The sequence below is a fragment of the Macaca nemestrina genome, chromosome 10 (genome assembly GCF_043159975.1).
Source record: "Macaca nemestrina isolate mMacNem1 chromosome 10, mMacNem.hap1, whole genome shotgun sequence".
Classification (NCBI taxonomy): domain Eukaryota; kingdom Metazoa; phylum Chordata; class Mammalia; order Primates; family Cercopithecidae; genus Macaca; species Macaca nemestrina.
In genome coordinates, this window is record NC_092134.1 from 143,524,772 (window position 1) to 143,541,628 (window position 16,857).

At 51.0% G+C, this 16,857-nt stretch overlaps 1 protein-coding gene across 16 annotated transcripts in view; it reads right to left on the reverse strand.

Annotated features, from left to right (window-relative positions):
• LOC139356929 (disco-interacting protein 2 homolog C-like) overlaps positions 1-16,857 on the reverse strand; it is a 209,982-nt gene that overhangs the window by 47,436 nt on the left and 145,689 nt on the right. For 10 of the 16 annotated variants that reach the window (XM_071072407.1, XM_071072408.1, XM_071072414.1 and 7 more), the window contains exon 2: positions 547-626. The exons of the other annotated variants lie outside the window; for them this stretch is intronic. The gene's annotated coding sequence lies outside the window, so the exon portion shown is untranslated. The remainder of the gene's footprint in view (positions 1-546; positions 627-16,857) is intronic. 16 annotated transcript variants of the gene reach the window in all.

The following is a 16,857-nucleotide window of genomic DNA, read 5'->3' on the forward strand; positions in this document are numbered from 1 at the left end:
AGCACGGAGAATGGCCATGCTCCCGACACCCCTGACTGTGGGCAGAGCTCCCCGGCTGCCACCACCGAGGAGGGGGGTCAGCTCTTGTTTTTCAGGAGTGGCCTTTATCAAATGGAGAAAGTTCCCTTCTGTTCCTGATGTGATAGGAAATTCGTATAAGGACTATTAAATTTCAACAGATGTTTTCCAGTGTCTACCGGGAGGATAAAATGGGTTTTCTGCTTTATTTTTTGTTAATGTGGTGAATTACATTGATTTTTGAATGATGAGCCAAATGTGCAATGCAAAACTACAGATCATGAGAACAAACTCTAAGTGTTCATGGTATTCTTATCCCTTTTACATATTTCTGGGTTTGATTTAGTAAGAATCTGTTCAAAGCTTTGGCATCTGTATGTCAACAAGAGTGAAAGGCGTGAGATTTTGCCTCACATGCAAACTAACAAAGGGGGCCAGCACCACCCCAATGCACTGAAAGAGCCAGGACATTTCCAGGCCAGAAACAAAGGGCTTGTCACACACAGTGGGGCAGCAGGACCCACTCACCCCTGTCGATATTCAGGATCACACAGTGGGGCAGCAGGACCCACTCGCCCCGGTCAATACTCAGCAACGTCCTGTATTCCCTGTACAACGACAAGATGTTATTTAGGCAAAACAAAATTAACGATCATGTAAAGAACTGCTTACATTTTTCTCTTCTGAGAAAATTTGTTTTTAGCAACCATGGCTCTCAAGGCACTCACTTGCACATTATACATAATACTGCTTGTGGCCAAAGTCATGGTACCTTCCTATTCTTATTTACCAAGAGTTCTGAAAGGTGAGTATTTTAAAGAGAAAAGAGGTATGTGGCTTACCCCAGGCTAAGGAGTGAGTTAGCTGGACAATTCTTGTGAAATATGTGCTTTTTCTAATTAGAAAATCTGAGAACAAGGTATCAGTGTGAGTCTGTTATCTCCATGAAGGAGTGAAATGGATGCTGGGAAATTGAAGGAGCTTCAGAACGGGAATCTCACAACCTCAAATGGGGAGACCAGCAATTGGGAAAGCAGTCACTCTGATTCATGGAGTTTTCGGAGATTCACGTCCACTCCGTCCTGCATTTGAGCGACTTTTCTTCTTGTGATGTGGACCCGATAGAAGAGAGGTCCCACGTAGACATTCGGCATTTGTGAGGGTCTGGCACCGTGACTCACTTCTACAGATTTAACATGTTTGTGTATAAATTACAATGGCTCAACTCTATAAAAACTGATAGCAGTTATGGATCAATTCCCTCATTTCTCACTTGGGCCACACTTCCTGTTTCTGCAAGAACAAGTCTGCTAAATTTGGTCAAAAAACAGAGAAAACAGTAACAGAAGAACACTTTAGCCCACAAGGAGACCAGCACACCCAGCTCGAGACCACTCCAGATGAGGCGTGGAGAGTGGTTTCCTCACAGCTGACCCACAGGATCGGGTAACACAAGCAGAAGGGAAACATGGGGACCACAGAGACATCAGACTGTGGACTTCATAGCAAGAGACAGCAACACAAACTAGCGGAGTAATTAAAAACTATGGTAAAAAGAGGTCCACATTCTATTTTAACCTGAAATCAGTGGCACGGGGACCACCACACCACCCTGCAGTTGCCTCCTCCCTCCCCCACACACAGCAGCCTCCTGGGACAACATCCTACTTCCAACTTGCAGTTGCCTCCCGTCCCACCCCCCCACAGTGGCCCCCTACAACATCATCCTACTTCCACCCTGCAGCTGCCTCCCATCCCCAACACACAGCAGCCTCCTGGGACAACCTCCTACTTGCCGGCCACAGCCTGGAGCCCCCAAAGCATGGAGGGGCTTAGCGAGCCACACAACATTCCCCCTTCACACCTGGGAAGTCAGCCCCTCACTGAAGTGGGTCCTGCGCCCACCAGCTGTGCACGATCAGAGGTGTGAGGTTATGGACCTGGTCACCAACTGTGCAGAGAGGCGTGAGGTCATGGACCTAGTCGCCCGTTGTGCACGATCAGAGGTGTGCAAGGTTCCAGACCTGGTCACCTGCTATGCACAATCAGAGGTGTGAGGTGATGGACCCGGTCACCCGCTGGGTATGAATAGAGGTGTGGGTGGTTAGTGACCTGGTCACCAGCTCTGCACAATCAGAGCCATGTGAAGTTACAGACCTGGTCACCAGCTGCACCCAATCAGAAGCTTTTGAGGTTAGGGACCTGGTCACCTGCTGTGCACAGAAGTGTGAGGTTATGGACCTCGTCACCCGCTGTGCATGATCAGAGGTGGGCCAGGTTAGGGACCATGTGCGTGGTGATGGACCTGATCAGCAGCCAAGACACCTGACGTTTCCAGTGTCATCCCGGCTTCTTTCAAAGCTGGAAAAGTCTTCAGATATTTCCCAAAAGCTTGTCCATCTTTGAAAACGATATGCGTGTGCACAGGTGATACCGATGACTGAAGATTGAAGTTTAGAGCATTCCAGCCCCATGCCCATGTCCCATCCCATCTGCGAAAACTCGAGCACAAACATCTCCCTCTCTGAAGCTCCCTGAACCCTGTGGCAGGCCTGAGACTCAGGTCCAGTGTCCTGTCAGTTACACTGAACAAAATGTAATTCAACACTGGCCATGGGCCCTGTGCTTTAAAAACCACATATAAATCTCCCAAAGAACTACAATCTATGAAAGCTTTCATGGCTAGTATTTTAGGAAGACTGATCAGTCTTGACCTAAATCAAAGCCGACACTGCCCAAATTCACTCTAACCCCAGCTTCGTGCACAGGCAGCCATCGCCTGGCCGTCAGGGTGACCAGCAGCCTGGGCACAGACAGGACCAGCGCCGGTCCCTCCCTGCACCTTAAGGGGGCTTCTGAGCTGCTGTCCATGATCAGTGATGGTGACGCCCAGAGCAGCTTTCCGGGAAAGCAGTAAACCTTTCAGGTCCTCACCTCACGAGGATGGCCATGTATAAATCAACCGCCTTTGTTACTGCCCTGCCATTCTCAAAGAGGGGATGGGTTAAACTTCTTTATCCACATGCCCAACACAAGGCACACCTGCTCCAGCACGAGGCTCATCTACTTAATCCCGGAAAACTCACACAACCCACAATCAGAGGCCGCACACAATCAGAGGCCGCGCACAATCCGAGACTGAGCACAATCAGAGAGCACACACAATCAGAGACCCACACAATCAGAGGCCACAAAGAGGCCAGAGGCCACAATCAGAGACTATACACAATCACAGGATGTGCACAATCAGAGGCCATGCACAGTCTCTGCAACCTCATCAGAAACTGTTTCTGACCATTCACCTGAGGCCACCAAGTTTAAATGAGAGGCCCAGGTTTTAAAAGACAGCAGGAGTTCTCTGAAGGCAAACTCCGTGCATTCCACCATCAGCACCATTTGTGCCTGTCACGGTCAGGAAGAACCACAACCACGTCTCGGTGCCCTTGCAGTGCAGGGCGCTGCGTTTCTCCCCCTTTCCAAACCCGCGGCGGCTCCTGGCGACCCAGCGCCTCTGCTCAGCCACACGCCCCCAAGGCCTTCCTCCCTCACCCCACAGGGGAGCTCCCGCAGCCGGGCTATCTGGCTCATCACTCCGATTCAGTCACTTACACCCTCATTCCAGGCTGAAAATCTCTTCTGAAAATATCCAAATCTTACCCACGTCAGGCTCCATCTTTTCCCCAGAGCTCCTCATCCCCTCCAGAGCAGCAGCCCTGGTGCCCGTGCAGCCGGGGCCTGTGGGCAGATCCGTGGGCTCAGAATGCCCAGCCCCTCAGCCCCTCTGTGTGTCCCCTTACTCCCTGCTCCCTGGCGTTAATGCCCTCCGTCTTCGATTTCCTGATAGGCAAAAGGGGGTTAATTCTAAGAGTGCTAACCGAACTGGATCACTTAACACCATGTCGGGCCCAGAATACCCCTTGATCAATGACAGGTATTGCTGCGCTGTTACCATTGCGCTGGGTCCAGGTTTCCTGTGAGCCCTTTAGGCTCTTTGCCGTAAAGGCCACTCAATGGTCCTGTCCAAGCCTGTCTGTGGCAGATGGACAGGTGAGTGGCCGATGCACACGTGTGATGCTGAATGGGATCGTGCAAAGCTGGCCCCGTGTATTGTGGTCAACGTAAGAAAAAAGTCGCCCATGCTTGCTTGCTGCTGCCCTGCGGTGTCCAGAAGGAGCGGCTTAAAGGCAACTGCGCCGCACCTACCTTCTTGGAAGGAGACGGCAAGACCAGATTGGCTGGAGCTGGGAAGTTGTGCCCTACAGATCAGGGCTGCGTAACCCAGGGAAGGCATCACTCGAAACACGTGCTGGAGGGCAGCCAATCCGACCCGACCGTCCACCTCCAGGGTCAGCCATGGGGCTCCACTTGATGTGTCATCCTGATCACCCCTCACAGAGCAAATGAGCCTTTGACTTCAGCCTGTCCTAGGTACAACACCGACTCCCACCTCCCACGTCCTGAACCAGCCTGTTCCAGGGATTGCTGTGGAGGTAGAGGAGCAGGCCCAAGACATCTAGTGGCATTTCCTGGCAAGGACACTCACCATGCTCGACCATAAAACTCGGGTCAACTGGTTTTCGGAGGGACTGTAATTTACTTGTGGCACGCATGGATACTGATTGACCCAGGGAGGGGCACGGAGGAGGCTGAAGGAAAACCCATGGTGACTGCGCCAGGCATTCCCGCACACACCGACATCTTCAGACTAGGGCGGCGTCCTAGTCTTACAATCAAACCGAAAGCCCAGAGAAACTAGGGACCTTGTCCAAGACCAGCAACAGGTATGTGGGCAGCTGGGATTCAACTAAGTCCTTTCCTGGATCCATCCACGCTGCTCCCTGCCCCCACTCCCACCACCCCGCCATGGCCCCCGATAGACACAGCAGGTCTGAACATCAGGCACCCCGCACGCAGAGTACGGAGCAGAGCCGGCTTCCGCAGTGGGATCTCACACACATCCCACTCCCCTTCTTGCCGAATGCCTCGGGACTCTGTGCGGTCAAGTCTGCAGATGTGGCCTCACTCTGCGCTAGGAGATCTGGGTGGCCGGCAGCGTTTTGCAGAGTGCTCCTCCAGACGGGGCTCGTCGGCTGATCCATGAGACACAGGACACCTGAGAGAAGGGCCGACAAACCCCACAAAGTCGCTCCCAACATGGAGAGGAGAGGACCACAGCGGGGCTCTCGCAGTCCACGCTTTGGACAGGTCTTGCTGCAAACTGTGGTGCTCGTCAGGCGCGAGGAAGTTTCCCAGGGCAGGAGCTCTAAGTGACACAGCAAAAGCGACACAGGCGATGCAGCAGGATGTACTTCAGCTCAGGGCTCAGGAACCACGGGGTGCAGCGTGGCCTACAGCAAACCAGACACATCAGAAGCCAATGTCCCACCTTTTACATTCAGTGACATTGAACGGAGGGAGTTATCTGTAGCAATCATCTTCCTGGGGGACCCGTACAGCACGCATGACCACCGACACTGACCACGAGTCCTTCCTAGGTCCTGGGGGCTACCCCACTTTACACGCACGGTTCCATGCACAAATCTACGCGTGGCAGTTGTTAGCCCCAGCTTAGAGATGAGGAAAACGCTGCTGGAAAAGCTAAGTGAGAAAATCAGACTTCAGCACACCTGCCATCTCCAAGACCACTACTGCTCTATGTGCTAGGGTCTCAAGGGTTGGGTGTGTGGCATTTTAAGTGACTAATTGTAGGTGATTTTCTTCTCTCCTACACCTAGTTTAGCCTGAACGTGCACGTACATGCTCTGCTGCAGGTGCACTGCCCTATGTAGACCAGCAATGCTCTTTCCTGCCTCGGGTTCTCGTTACTGCCTTCCGGAAAATCTCACCTGCTTTACAGCCAAGCCAGGTAGGCCTGGTCAGCCGCACAGTGAAACTCCTGCAGTGTCAGAGCTAAGTGCTGGCTGAGACTTTAACAGCGAAGACAGTGGAGTAATGGGGATAAACTGAGCAAAACTGTATTGTAACGCAGATGAACGTCTAGAAGCAAAAGAAACTGACACCCCTGAGAGCAGGCGACTGTCTCTTACTATGATGTTAATAGCAGCTTGCTGTTTCCAGTGTCTCCGTGTGCCAGGGTTTCCAGTCAGCGTTTGTGTTTATCTGCTCTTGGGCTACCTGATCAAACCTCTGCAGAGATCAGGGATATCTAAATTGACCCAGTATCTGCAGGCTGGCTGCTCAGAGGCCGTGGTGTGGAACGGCCAGGACATCGCTTAGTCATACGGGGCACAAGCACGTCCCTTGCCACTCCTGTCTTTCTGTTTCATCAAACCCTCTTTTCTCCTGAATATTGACCATAGCAAAGTCATTAGCCTTCGAGATGCATTTGAAACATCAACTTGCTTTGTTCAAGAGGTTTAAGACACACGTAAGTCTTTCTTGCCATGCTCAACACACACAGCCGGCCATTTCTGAAGTCAGTGTTTCTGGAACAAAAGCCTTGGCCTGCCCCAGTGAACATTCACACTGAGCACACTGTCGCAAGGCTGCTTGGCCAACCAGCAGGGGGCAGGAGAGAGCTGCAGGGGCCACGTGGGGTCCCTGCAAAGGCGCCTCACTCCCTCAGTCAAGCGCGGTGCCTCCTGCCAATCCAGCGGCTTCCTCCAAGGGGAAGAGGCCTCTTCAGCTGCTACTGCACTGATTTCAGACGGCTCAGCCAATGGGGCAACAGATTCAACAGAGTTCTATGTTGTTTAAGGAAAACTTCTGTTACCAGGCAACCTTAGTACCATATTCAACGTAAAATAACCAACAACATTGTTTTCAAAACAACATGCTACTAGTGCCTTATCCTTCAATGCTGCTTAAACACGGAAAAGTATGAGGAAAAAAGAGCATGGCACTTACTTCTTAAAAAATAACACCTCTTCCAGGTTATTTTTACCCCTATCATAAAGACTTAGAACTATGGATTCCCTACAGGAATGTGGAGTGGGGTTGGATCCCCACACTGACCCAGACTCACCCCAGGTCAGTCATCCCCCCACCACGGGGTTCACACCTCTCCAGGCCCTGTCACCTCATCAAGGAAAGGTGGCGTCTCTGAGCTCTCTTCGCAGGAAGCACCCGAACGGGAGCTAGAGACACAGACACACCCACAACTACTTTGAAATCCTAAACATATTTAAGGACTTCATTATTAGCTTTTTAAAACTGTAAGAACAAAGTGACCCTGGTTTTAACCTCTCTGCCACAATAACACCGTGTACATCAGTCTTTTGCTATTTGTTCCTTCTCCAGCAGCTGCTGCCTGGCTGGCCGACTGCAGAAGAACAGCCTCTGGTACTCCCGGGAAGCCCTCGGTAAAAGCGTGAACACCACGATCACGTCTCAGGACGCCGCACATGTTAGGGTCGCCCACAGACCGCCATTCCCAGTGCCTAGAAGGCACTGAACGGGCCTCCTGCTCTTTGTAAATGTCAACTTTCCTAAGCTAAGTTGTGTTGAAAATTTTTAACTGCAGTCCACACGTACTTCTTTGTGTCTTGTTTTTATCCTAGAGGAATACTTTTATGGAAAATTAAGCTTGCAAGGTTGAAGGATTTTCTGAAAGTCGACTCCTAATCCTGGAAGAAAAAAAAAAATGGGCCAAATGTGGTGCTCACGCCTGTAATCCCAGCAGTTTCGGAGGTTGAGGCCAGGAGATTGCTTGAGCCCAGGAGCTCGAGACCAGCCTGGAAAACATGGCAAAACCCTGTCTCTACTAAAAATACCAATAATAATAATAATAAAGCTGGGCATGGTGACGTGTGTCTAGTCACAGCAACTCAGGAAGCTGAGGTGGGACGATCACCTGAGCCCAGGAGGTGAAGGCTGCAGTCAGCCCAGATTTGCATCACTGCACTCCAGCTTGGGCGACAGAGTGAGACACCGTCTCGAAAAAACGAAAAGCAAAAACAACTGTATAAATCATTATAGAAGGGAGCTGGCCAGGCGCAGTGGCTCACGCCTGTAATCCCAGCAATTTGGGAGGTCGAGGTGGGCAGATCACCTGAGGTCAGGAGTTTGAGACCAGCCTGGACACTATGGCAAAACCCCATCTCTAATAAAAATACAAAAATTAGCGGGGCATGGTGGTGGGTACCTGTAATCCCAACTACTGGGGAGGCTGAGGCAGGAGAATCACTTCAACCCTGGAGGCGGAAGTTGCAGTGGGCCGAGACTGCGTCACTGCACTCCAGCCTGGGCAACAAGAGTGAGAGTCCACTTCAAAAAATAAAAATAAAAATCAAGGGAGCTAATGTTTTTCATTTAAAGGAAGGGAGAAGAACATTCAGTATTTATACCTCTCAAGCACACATCTCCAGTGGTGTCCTAAAGTATTCAAGATACACATTCCTACAAATATAGCTCAAAACTACTCACCAAGTTACATGCTAAAAGCACATGCATTGTAAGAATGCTACATTATATTTTTTGAGCATCTGTATCCAATATTTTAGCATACTGGCAGTTTTCCCTTCAGGTGCTGTATGCCTAAATTATTACATGTTTAGTCCTTCATTTTAGAATTTATGACTATTATGCTTTAGGCAATAAACATAAGCTACTAAATTAATGACTTAGGGGAAAAGTTACTAAGTTAACTTGGAAGTTAAACTTTGCAAACTGAATTTGTTGGACCTCATTCAAGCTAGATGATCAGTTTTTTAAATTGTTTCCTGTGTGTTTCCCTCCAGGATGGAAATAGCTTCACTCTCATCCACTGTGCACACTGCAGCCCACGCCTCTCGTCCACCGCACCACACTGCAGCCTGCAATTCACCCTGTACCAGGCTTTCCACACCGTACCTGAAAGTCACTAAGTATAACCAAGAAGGAAATGAAAAGCAGATAAATGACCTCCACCCCTACATCCAGCATGCAAATGTTAAACATTCATCAAAGTAAAACCAAAATCCCATGTTAGCTCACCATTGTAACTGGTAGAGTTATGAGCATGGCAATTTAAAAAGTCTAGTTAAGTAAAAACCTAATTGAGACTCTCAAGAAAGACATCTGCAAAGATTGACAGTGAGGAGAGGACTTCACTCTGCATCCAGCCTGTTCTGGAAGCCACGGCCAAATATCAGGTTGTATAGATCCGAAAAGCAGGAAAAAACAAGTGTTGAAAGGTGTACAGTCTCAGCAATGTACAAATTCGATGTAGGATGCTCAGAAACCTTGAATTTCCAATCAGGAAACAGCAGCATGAGCAAGTTTCCCAGCAGTGCCCACTTTCTACCTACGGCACGTGTAACAGTTACGCTGGCCACCTCCGGGGGAACAGAGGCTTCCTGGTCACATTCGCTCTGGCAGCCACACAGCTGGCCCCGCCAAACACCTGTCTAATACTGAGGAACCACTCTCTCCCTGGGCTTTGCTCACTCTAGCCAGGAGAGCATATTTACAGAGTACTTTACTGAGTCCTCGTTCAATGCGTCAAGCTTGTTGAAGGCAGGGCAACCCCATTCCTGGCCCAATTAAGTGAACTGAGCAGAGCAAATGCCTCCAGTTGCACGGCACTCAGTCACGACAGCAGTGGCCACTGTTCACAGGGCGCTGGCTTCGTGCCGAGAACAGTTACAAGCGTCTTCTCTCTGTCCGAGGAATGTGCACTGCAACCCTGTGGGGCCATTTGCAACGTCCACCAGAGTTCTGAGGCAGCCAAGTCCAGGCTGTCCGTGGGCCTCGCCACATGGCCGTCCACATCCCCTGCAGATCAGACCTCACTGCAGGGACCACGGGTTCCAGGGCTGCCTTGAGGCACATACTCCCTTCACCACCTCCTCCTGGCCCCTGACATCAACCCTCACCACTGCTGCCAACACTTGATTTTCTCATGGCTCCTGAGGGGCCTGTTCTGCCCTTCCCTGCTCCCTGCGTCCGGCTTGGAGGGTGCCCACATCAACGCCAACGCTCACGTAAATCACCAACCTTTCCACGGGGCTTGATGCCTAGGAGTCTCAATATCAGAAAGTCAGATTCCTGTGCTTGTTGGAGAATTTCTTCCCATTGTACAAGGAGATAAAATTCTAGGTGCCTGCAATAACCTCATTTCCACAACGAAGCAACTTCAGTAGTAGCACAAAACAAAACAAAAAAAAAGCTTTTTTTTTTAAAAAAACTTCTTTTATACAAGCTAAATACAATTTAATTTTTACATCCACGTTCTCATCAGCTCCCACCTGGTGAGCAGGCAAATAGTAATTTTCAAAGAAACAAATTGTTGCATAATTTTAACACTTAGCATTATCACTATTAAGCAAGATTTATCCCAAAAATACATGATGATCTTGTTCTCACGTTCAAAAATTGATTGTCACACAGTGAAATAACACTTAATGCAAAGGAAATTTTCTTTTCAGGTATCTGTTCTGGAAAAGAAAAAAAAAAGATTTCTGGCAAAGAGATAAACATTAATTATATAACAATCCAAAATGCCTCTGGGAAAAATGATGTCATCCAATTAGTTCTTTGAAGTGTTACAAATGCAGCTGAGTTTTAATAGTAATTTCTCCATAATTATCAAAAGAGTCTTTAAAAATCTTAGTGCTGAAATAACTATAAATGGATATAATACGCAAAGCAGAAGAGTTAACATTTGGGGTAGGATTTTGGCCCATATTTTTAACATATGCATAGTTATTCACCTAGTTGAAGCTTATCCCTCTCCTCCTAGGCTCTTCAAGACTGATTTTCAAACATAGACTGGCTTTTGGTACATGAAGGCAGCTTTAAAAGATGTCAGGATCAGGCCGGGCACAGTGGCTGAAGCCTGTAATCCCAGTATTTTAGGAGGGCAAGGTGGGCCGATCATTTGAGGCAAGGAGTTCGAGACCAGCCTGACCAATATGGCAAAACCCAGCCTATATTAAATATTTTTGTAATTAGCCAAGCGTGGTGGCACACACCTATAATCCCAGCTACTTGGGAGGCTGAGGCAGGGAGAACTGCTTGAAACCAGGAGGCAGAGGTTGCAGTGAGCCAAGATCGCACCACTGCACTCCAGCTTGGGCGACAAAGAGAGACGGTCTCAAACTAGAACTTAGCCCTCAGGAAAAGCATTGAGCACCCCCCACCCAAACCAACCCAAGGAATCACATGGCAATGGTTATCATCTGATTTCGACAAATAAAGTTCTGTTCTCCCCTCTGAACACAATGGTAAACACCTGCCATCAGCCCACAGAAACTCCCAGGACCCAGTAACACTGGACTAGCAAGATCAATGGGCCACGTATGCAGGGTTCAGCAGCAGAAAGTCATGGCACCGAGAATGGTGTGTGCTCAAACCAGATTCCTTGCTTTCGGGGTGAAGGGGCTTCCCGGGAAAATCTAGTCCAGTGGGATGGTTTCCACTTCCACCATGAGGAGGAAATGGGGGGTTTCCTGAGGGCACTGACAGGACCTGGGTCTCTGCCCCTTTGTCCTCTGTCCTGTTATGGGATGAGGGTGGGCTGAAGGCAGGTTTCCCCTACATCTTCCGGGCAGGAGAGATGGAGCTGACAAGTGGACGACGCTTTTTCCAAAACATTCCCATGTTTATAACCTGTTATCAACCTGTTTTCCCTGGAGATCAGTGAAGCAGCATCATTGATTCTCTTCCATTAGGGACAACCCGGTGTTACGGGAGGCAGGAGACGACATGCGAGCTGGTCTGAGTCAGTCACTTGTGTCTGATCCCCAGCGTGGTCGTCTATCAAATGGGCGGCCCCGCAGACCAGTGACTTTGAACCAGAGTTCCATGGAGGTTGCCCAAGGACAGGGAGGGGGAAGAGGGGGAAGAGGGGGAAGAGGAGGGAGGAGGTAGAGGAGGGAGGAGGAAAGGGAGGAAGGAAGGAAGAAGGGGAGGAAGGAAGGAAGAAGGGGAGAGGAAGGAAGGAAGGAAGGAGAGGAAGGAAGGAAGAAGGAGAGGAAGGAAGGAAGAAGGGGAGGAAGGAAGGAAGAAGGGGAGAGGAAGGAAGGAAGAAGGGAAGGGGAAGGAAGAAGGGGAGGGGGCGGAAGAGGAGTGTGGAGGGAGGAGTGTGGAGGGAGGAGTGTGGAGGGAGCACTGTGGAGGGAGCACTGTGGAGGGAGCAGTGTGGAAGGAGGAGCAGAAGGGGGGTTCTCTGAGGAGGAGGGCCAAGTTTTTGAGGTGTCTTGGAGTCAGAGGTGGCAGTGGCTTGGGCTCTAGGCCCTCTGTTGCATAGTTTTAGGCTTTAACTATTTATATTTGTGGACTCTTTAAAAGATTTAATTTGAAGGAAACCGGAGTTGGGGATACTTTGCTTCTAAAACACAATTTCTCAAGCCTGAGACTAAGTGCTAGGCATTGCTCATTCTGTTACAATCATTTCCTCCTATTTAAAATCAGCCACACACCCCCAATCTCTCTTCAGGGCAAACATCTTTTCCGAGGATCTCAAACAGCAGAGCGAGCGGCCCGTGACCCCAGCCGTGGGCACGAGGAGTGAAGAGGAGACGTGTGGAGAGGGCTGCTGATGACATGAGAGGTAGAGGCCCGGCACCTCCCTCCAGGGGCTGTGCTCCTCCAGGCCTAAAGGACATCCTCGCCTCTGGGGTGAACAAGCAGCACAAACTATCAACACTTATTCCAAAAGAACAGGAAGAAAATTCAAACGAAGTTAATACAGTTACCCCAACACAACACTGCAGCAGCCCAGAAACAGGAGGGCCAGTGAGCCTGAGGTGGGCGGTTCCAATAGCAGGACAGCGACGTTGGCATTAGGGCTTTTCGGCAAAGAAAAAAAAAGACACAAAAGGTAACATGGGCCACCCATTATTTCCTGCCAGTGGAAAGACACCCACAGGACCCCAGATGCCAACGGCCCCTTGGGAACGAGCTCACGCAGCACTTCAGGTCTTCGCACGAGCAGGCACGTGGTGTCCTCAGTACCCCCGCCTGTGACACACACACCACACTTGACTCCCATACCTGAGGGTCCAGGGGAATGGCGGGAAGTTCTCGGGGGACCGGGCATCCTGTGAGGGCACTGCATGACTATGTACCTCAGAGGGGTCCCTGGGCAGGTGCTCTCTCTCCAAAGGATGAACTGGATCCTGACCACACCCAGATTGCGCTGGCCTCCAAGCCGAGCGCCAACATCTCACATCCAAAGGGATGCACAGATGCCTGCTGCACGTGGAGCCAAAGCCCCTCGCAGAGCTCAGGACGAACCCAGTGTCCAGGCCTGGGGCCGTCACCAGCCAGGAGAGGTGTCCGGGGCACTTCCCAGCGATGGCCACAAGAAGAAACAACTCAGGACAAAGCCAGTGTCCAGCCCCAGGGCCGTCACCAGCCTGGAGAGGCGTCTGGGGCATTTCCCAGCGATGGCCATGGGAAGTAACAACTCAGGCCCATCAGGGGCTTCCTCACTATACGGGTGTTAGAAGTAGAGACAGAGGTTCAGGTCTAGTGGCACAAACAGCGACGGATCCCATGGAAATGTGGGCGTGGCCCCTCCATCCCAACAGCCTGCATGGCTACTCCATTCTGCTCCCATCACATACATCCCCACACAGCTAAGCCCCTTCTCCTTTCCCCCACTGGATTCATCAAATCAAACCTCGCTGTCCTTGGCAAATGTACCATTAATTTACTTACTGCCCAGTAAAAAAGCACACTTCCAGTTAACATGACACCCCCGCTACGATAGAACAGCCTTAATTCAGACATGACGCAGAGGAACAGAGGGAGGAGGGGTCGAGGGCCGTCCTGGAAACGGCAGCTGTTTTCTGGGGAAAGTCTCCCTCCCACCCGAGCCCGACACTCGTGCCACACTATCCCCATGGTGTCTGAAAACTCCATGAAGACAGGCTCACTCTGACCCCTTCACACCCACAACGCCAAAGAGGAGCAGGTGTTCAGGAAAAGTCTCCTGCTAGTGCTGAAGACAGGAATAATCCCTCGTGGTGCCCAGAATGTCAGGAGAAAACAAGGCACCATGTGGACGCCTTCCAGGTGAATTCTGGAATGACTCTGCCGAATGCCAGTCATCCTTTTACAGAACAAAACCAATACCGGAAAACATGGGTCACCAGCAGAGAGATGGTCCTTTTGATGGCTTACCAACACACCTACGTTACGCTGAATTTATCTCAAGCCACCCTCTCTGTGCTAATGTAAAAAGTCTCCTTTATTAACCAGTAGCCTTTTTCATCTGGTGCTTTATTAACAAGCAAGACGGTCCTGTAACACTCAGGCATTGTTGAAAACGTCAAATGGAAGCCTAGAAACCTCTTCCGTGCAGCTTCACTGCAAAGTATTTTGACGTGAGCCAAATCGTGCTATTCCTACATCTCCACAGGAAACTCAAGGCTTCATCAAGGAAACGCAGCATGATTTCTGCTAGGCACAGAAATTGGTGGGGTGGGCATGGGGTTGAGGGAACATTACATAGAAAGCACAACGCGATAATCACCTGTATGAGAGCCACACTGGCCGGCAAGCCCCGGTCGGCTCGGTCTCTACACAGTCACAGACGTGAGGCCTGGAGGGCAGACACCTGGCACTGCTGACTACCCCAAGGTCGTGGCCTCTGCCCCTTCTCTGCTGCTCATCAGTTCCAAGCTTCTGGCAACACCGCCTGCTGCCCCCACTGCCTCATCGACTCTTCGTGAAAAGCAAATGTTGCCAGGATAGCTTATGAGTACATTTGCCAGGAAAGCAGCTCCGATTGATGCTGAAACCCCGTTCTCACACCCCTGGCAGCTCCCTTGCCCCCGATGTGTACATGCTTGCAGCTCTGACCTTGCTCAGTGTCCACACAGGCTCTGTCCCCTGGAGAGCCAAAGGCAGACTCAATGTTGAGTCAGAAATACACAAAGAGGGTGACGGTTACAAACTGCCTGCCTGCCCCTCAAAACACAGGTTGAAATCCTCAGCCTCAATGTGATGCTGTCAGGTGGTCTTTGGGAGGTGATGAGTTCCCGAGGCTGGAGACCCTTGAATGGGATTTGTGCCTCAGAAAGGGGCCCAGCAAATCCCTCACCCTCCCATTGTGTCAGGGCCAGAGAGAAGGTGTGTGCCAACCAGGAAAGAGCCCACACCAGAATTCACCCGTGCGGCACCCTGATCCTGCCTTCCAGCCGCTAGAACTGTGAGAAACAAATTCCTGTTGTTCATAAGCCGCTCAGTCAATGGTGTTTCGTTACAGCAGCCTGAGCTGCCTGAGATGACGATGCTCACCGCCCTACAGAAACGGCTACTCCCCTCTCCCAGAAAGAGGGGTTTAATTAAAATCCCTGTCTCTCCTGGCGGCCACCACAGATCTCACTCCCCCACCCTGTAAGCCAGCAATTGTTAGGATTAAAGGAAAATGAGGATCGTTTTAGACCAGCCCCTCCATATCGGTCTGAAGCCTGTAACTTTGCCCACTTCCACGGTGGCCGTGTCACTGCATTGCCCATGTCAGCTCTGTGTCTGCACTGGGTCCCAGGCTCTGCACAGACTCCTCTAGCTGCCCATCAGCACAGCCATTTCCCCTTCTGCTTTGCAGGTTGTCCTTCAATATCCAACCCCCACCCGTCTGCAACCCAAGGCCTTCCGATCCAGGCATTCGGGGTGGGCTCAGCCATGTACTGCCGTCCTTGACTCAAGTAAACCAGGCCCAAGGCGTTGGCACCAATGATCTACTGGCTGTGGGGTCTGCACAGCTACTAGCTGCCCCAGCCACACCAGGGCCCGGGAGGGGAGGCAGAGGAACCTGTGAAGTTGCCAACAGCCATATGGGAACAGGGGCCCCTGGGATGAGGAGGATGCCATGGAAGGAAATTCAGAGAAAGAAAGAGCCCCAAGGCTGGACGGGTCATGCCCAAAGCCTACACTGCTGAATTTTCCAGGTTTCTGAACTCAATCGCTGACCCACACAGCACATGTTTCCTGAGTGCTGACCCCGCGTGGCATTGGATACGGCAATAAAGTAGGACCCCCACCTCCCCCATCCCCGACACAAACACAGGGCCTCCGTCCTGGCGGGAAATCAGGCCTGGGCGCCCAGTTGGCACCGCGAGCCAGGGAAGGGGGACATTTCAGACGGATAGTGGGTGCAGCCTTGCCAAAGCCCAGCAGTCACCTGCACTGCCACAGCCAGGCTGAGTCCAGATCAGCCGCACAGAAACCTGACCCTCTCAAGGGCACGCCTGAGCTCATTAGGGACAGACACCGTCTCCTGCTGATCTCCAACACTTTCTCTGCATGTCTAGTTACAAACGGACGACGCAGTCTCGGAAGCACAGCTGTGACTCTGGAGACAGATCCCAGGCCTCCCCCTGCTCCTCTCCGTGGTGCCATTGATGGGGAGGGGCCGGTATGGCCGCGAGGTCCCATACCCACAGCCACCCTGCCACGGAGACGCAGGCCTTCGACGATTATTTCTGCCAAAGAACCCTGCTGCGTCTTGGAGCACACCATGGTGGGCGGGAAGCTCCACCCGGAGAAACAGCCATCCTTCTCCCCAGAGCCAACGGAGGGCACCCCCCACCGTGCATTCAGCAGATTACTTACATTCTAGAAAACATCTGGGTTAATGGGGAACAGTAAAATGAAAAGGACACACTAGAAAGGTTAGAAGGCTGTGTGAAGTCTCAGGAGGTCCAAAGGTTTCTTAACCAAGACTGCTGCGGTCAACGAGCTTACAGGGAAAGTTTCCACACGGGCCTTCAACAAGCAACACTCAGCAGGGAGGAGCCACGTTCTGGGCAGAACCTCAGAACAAGAACATCGGACACCACAAAGTCACATCAGAGCCAACAGCAACTGAAATACAGCCCTCTCCTAAGATGTGTGCGTCACCTGCAGAAAGTCACCACACATTAAGATGGGGGAAGAAAAGGATAA